We start from the raw sequence: 5,000 nt of genomic DNA, 5'->3' as shown, positions 1-5,000 counted from the left end.
GGGATCAAACAATATGGGGGAAGAGAGCAGGGAACTGGGGACTGAGTTGAATGATCAGCACATGATCATATTGAATGGTGGGGCAGAGCTCAAATTGGCGAATGGCGTCCTCCTGCTCCCAATTTCTCCGTTTCTATGGGTCAGTGACCCTCACTAAAGTAAGACAGACATTTCCAACTTGTGGTTTAGGCAATGTGGTTTTTGCAGAAAGGGCTGATACAGAAAAGATAAGACAGTGTGGGTGCAAATTGGTTGGCGGTGTGGGGTTTAGACGGAAAAGGCATGAGATGTCACATACCCCTCCAAGGGGGAAATAGACACATTCTGAAACAGACTGGACTGTCACCCCCTGTGACTATGAAGCTAAGCTAGGTTTGACGACCCCTCTCCCCTGTTCAACAGCAAGCCAACCCCTTGTGGACTATGCCCCAAACATGCCAGACAGAGGAATACTTAGGGGCAGGGTCTACAAAGTCAGTTTCAGCTCTACTGGAGGGCATCGGTGGGACTGAGGTCACGTGTGTGTGCGTGCGTATGTGTGTGTGAGTGTGACTGTGTCTGTGCGTGAGTGTGTGTGTGCAGGTGTGTGATTGCGCGTGTGCATGTGTGTGGGTGTGAGAGAGTGTGCGCGTGAGAGAGTGTGTGTGTGTCTGTGTGTGTGTGTGACAGAGAGAGTGTGAGCGTGTATGTGAGCATGTGTGTGTGAGTGAGAGAAAGAGAGCGAGAGTATGTGTGAGAGACAGAGTGTGTGTGTGTGTTTGAGAGTGTATGTGTGTTTGAGAGAGAGAGTGTGTCTGTGAGTGTGCGTGTACGTGTGAGAGTGTATGTGAGTGTGTGTGTGAGAGTGTATGTGAGCATGTGTGTGAGAGAGTTTGTGAGTGTGTGTGTGAGACAGAGTGTGTCTGTGTGTGTGACAGAGAGAGAGTGTGTGTGTGAGAGAGAGAATGTCTGAGTGTGAAAATGTGTGTGTGTGAGTGTCTATGTGTGAGAGTGTGTGTGTGTGAGTGAGTTTGTGAGTGTGTGTGTGAGACAGAGTGTGTCTGTGTGTGTGACAGAGAGAGTGTGTGTGTCTGTGAGAGTGTGTGTGATTGAGAGTGTGTCTGTGTGTGTGAGTGAGTGTGTGTGTGAGAGAGAGTTTGTGAGTGTGTGTGTGAGACAGTGTGTCTGTGTGTGTGACAGAGAGAGTGTGTGTGTGTGTGTGTGTCTGTGTGTGTGTGTGAGAGTGTGTGTGAATGTGTGTGCCAATAGGCTACTAAACATGTGTGCTCCCCCGGTCGGGCCGATCGTTCTGTCACAGTCACAGAACTAACCCCTTGGCACCCCTGCGCTGCAGGTAATAACAGTCTCTTGCTCTGAGCGCTAGCTGGCTAGTAAATCAGAGACAAGGAAAGTGGAGATTGGAAAGACTTTTGCTCACACCTTGACTGCTGGAATTCAGACACGGTCAACAGGAATCAGAGCGAAAGATCCGAAGCAATTGGGTAAACAAACCATCTTGAAATTGACAACCAGCATCGAGGCTACTGTTACCCTTGACAGCAAAGGTTGTAACGTGTATGGTGTTATTAATGACACTCGTGTTTATTAATTCACAAAGTCACACAGAAAGCCTGGTAGAACCAGTTCCTTTCCGAACATGTGGTCACTCGGATCCAGGGGGAAAGCGCTGGAATTTGCTTTTCAATCAGACTTGTCCTGATAAATGCAACGATCCAGTGAATGAAACCGGATACTGACTTCTGCCTCCCCAACGAGGATCTTACTGATGGAAATGAGTTCGGATCGTCATGAACACAGGAATCTCGCACAGGGTCTAGGAATAAGAGTCTGTTTCTATTTTATCGTCAGCCTGATCAAACACAGTGGTTTTACAGTAAGGGCTATTAATACTGACAGACAGACTCCCACAGCTGGTCTTAACACATGCAACATTCCTTCGACACTTTTAAACTAAGAGTAAAGCTCCCTCTACACTGTCCCACCATCAAACACTCCCAGTATATGGACAGCACGGGGTTAGATACAGAGTAAAGCTCTCTCTACACTGTCCCCATCAAACACTCCTGGGATGGGGACAGCATGAGGTTAGATACAGAGTAAAGCTTCCTTTACATTGTCCCCATCAAACACTCCCAGGACAGGGACAGCACGGGGTTAGATACAGAGTAAAGCTTTCTTTACATTGTCCCCATCAAACACTCCCAAGACAGGGACAGCACGGGGTTAGATACAGTGTAAAGCTCCCTCTACACTGTCCCCCATCAAACACACCCAGGACAGGGACAGCACGGGGTTAGATACAGAGTAAACCTCCCTCTACACTGTCCCCATCAAACATTCCCAGGACAGGGACAGCACAGAGTTAGATACAGAGTAAAGCTTCCTCTACACTGCCTGCCATCAAAATGGCATCAGGGTCTAACACGCACGTAGTAGCACTGAGCGTTGTGTGTCTTTGACATAAAATATTTGCTCTGCCTTCCACAGTCCCATCACTGAACGGTGAAATCTTTTGGTATCCGGGGGGGGGGGGTGGGTGGGGAGCGGGTAGGTGGTGTGGTATGGCTGCTACTCTCAGGAGGCCGACTGTCGGAGCGATTTGTTTCCAAAAGCAACCGTAATCTGCAGGGGCACAGTTTTGAAACAGGAGGGAGATCTCCTGTGGTCTGAGAGAGTTGTTATTGTCTTTTTTTATTTAGTACCCGAAAATCTTCGTCAATCTCTCCTCCTGCATTTTCGGGACTCGAACACGGTTCCTGAATCCCAGGGAACAGTTGCTTCTGAAGTTTAGAGTGGGGAGCGGGGGGCGGGGAGGGGTGCATCTCAAATCAGAAAAGTCAGTGAAAACTTGGCAAAATTCAGGGGCAGGCTCAAAGTGTCTACAGTGGAGTCGAGCTCAGTCCCTGAATTCCACGGCATTTCGCTCGAGAGGCGTCGACTTTTCTGTTGGGCAGTCTGATCGCTGGGGGTCAGGTCCGTAGTGTCGCAAAAACACATTTGTTGCTTTAATCAGATGGAACACAAATCACCGACGCCCTTTTTAAATCGTCAATCCCTCAACCCGAGACCAGGAACCAGGCGGGTAACCCACATGTAAAAGGAGGCATCGGGTGATATCTACAAGCAGGATGCTGCCACCTACAGTCAGCCACGGTGCTTTATCCAGAGGAAAGTTCCAAGCGGCGGCAGTTAACTGTCGATCCTTTTACCAGGGACCTTCCTGAAATCCCCTACCTTGGCCCCTCCAAAACGATGGACTGTTGTCGTCGCTGCCTGGGTTCGACCGGGAAAACAATGCGCATCCTTACTCCAAATGGGTCAAAGCTTTGCCAGTCCATGAGGATGCCATTGAATTCGCCTGTTGTGTCATCCTTTGCGTGTAAGATGTTCCCTTGTTCAGGATAAACCCGGTGAAGATTTTTCAGTTCTTTTGTTCATTTGGTGAGAGGTGGCAAGCGATCGACTCATATGTATGGTCTCCCGCGCCAACCCCCACACCCCCCAAATCCCACTCCCCCCCCCGGCCGGCCTCTCTGCGGCGTAGGATCGGACTGTGCGCTAGATGACGTTCTCAAAGAGCTGCATCGAGTGCATTATGTTTTCATCCTGAAAGGGAAGAGGCAGATCGGTAAACGCGCGCGGAATACCATGTTGGCGATGGGGGTTTGTACGTCTGTCTGCCCTCTTCAGTGTTGCCCCTCCCCCAACCACCCCCACCCCACCCCCCAACCTCCAGCCTTGGCACCAACTTTACTTGGACCTTGTTAACTCTCTGAAAGGGGGCATTGCAACAAGTCGCCACCGCCCCCCCCCCACCGAGCCTTCATCAATCTAAATTAAAAGATCGTTTGATGGGGGCTGCGGGGGTGGGGGATGGGGCAGGCAGAGGTCAGGGTGGTGTTACCGTCTCGCCCCAGCGGTGCCCACTGCCACCTAAGCTCTGGATACGGTCCTCAGACCCCTCGACTCTCCTTGAGAAATCCAACCCCACCCCCCGCCCCCCCACTTTGGGCGGACGTTGGGCACCAGTTTCCAAGGTTGCTGGGTGGGGCTAAGCGCCAGGACGGCTAAATGAATGCAGTTGACAGCGGGAGCTCTTGGAGCGAACTGGTTTGTCTGGGGGCGGGGGGGGAGGGGCAAGGGTGGCACCGGCCCTGGAGGATGGGATCCCACGGCTTGGCCAACGAGCCTGCAGAATTCCCAAACCGTTTGACCCAAGTGGGCAGTCGGGTGCGGTCCAGCAGGGAGGAGTGTGATGTGAAACCAGGAATCTCGCTTTGCCTCCCTTCTTGGCGAAAGCGAGATCGATTTGGGGCATTCTCAAGTTGGAAAGGGGAACCCGAGTGAGGAAATAACGCTACCCTCCAAGCAGGGAGGGCCAGGAGCGAGAACAGAGTGGGTATCAGGTAGTTGGGGAAGGGCAATAAAAGATATCAAGATGGCTTCAAAATCGTAAGTGGATCACTGCTTTTGTAACTGAGGGAAATAAACACGGATTTGGGGCTCTGGGGGGGTTGCGCTGGAGGCTTTCAAGGAGTTAGCACAGGCACAATGGGCTGAATGGCCTCCCCCTGCACCGTCTCAATGAAAGCCCTCAGGTTTTAAGGGAGGGAAACTTGGGCGGAACAGCCTCGTTTCAGAGCTGGGGATAGGGAAGGGAAGGGAAGCGTCACAAACCTTCTGGCAGTTCCGCACGAATTCGTCAATTGTCACAATGCCGTCTCGATTCTCGTCCATTTTCTGGGGGAAGGGAAGCGACACTTAGTTCCCATGCATGTGCGCCAGCATTTCGAAAACGGCAGGGTGTGAGTTGTCCCCTTCAGACATCAACATGCACATGTACCAGCAGAGGGAGTCTACCCAGAATATTGCAAAAGATCCCAGGGTGCTACACCGAACAGGTTAGCGCCATTTTCTTGGGCAATGTTTACCCCTCGATCAATGACTCACACACAAACACACTCACACAGACACACACACACTCTCTCTCTCACACACAC

The 5,000-nt window shown here is 51.3% G+C and overlaps 1 long non-coding RNA gene across 1 annotated transcript; it reads right to left on the bottom strand.

Moving 5' to 3' along the window:
* Positions 1 to 1,557: 1,557 nt before the first annotated feature.
* LOC109926045 lies at positions 1,558 to 4,955 on the bottom strand. The gene is made up of 2 exons (XR_007265844.1): positions 4,678 to 4,955; positions 1,558 to 3,606 (listed from the first exon to the last, which is right to left on the bottom strand). It is a non-coding gene; the product is annotated as an uncharacterized LOC109926045 (long non-coding RNA).
* Between the last annotated feature and the right edge of the window lie 45 nt (positions 4,956 to 5,000).

This window comes from Rhincodon typus, chromosome 40 (genome assembly GCF_021869965.1).
Source record: "Rhincodon typus isolate 14 chromosome 40, sRhiTyp1.1, whole genome shotgun sequence".
In the NCBI taxonomy this organism is placed as follows: Eukaryota; Metazoa; Chordata; class Chondrichthyes; order Orectolobiformes; family Rhincodontidae; genus Rhincodon; species Rhincodon typus.
Note: the sequence above shows the minus strand (reverse complement) of the source record. Positions and strands in the feature narration are given on the sequence as shown.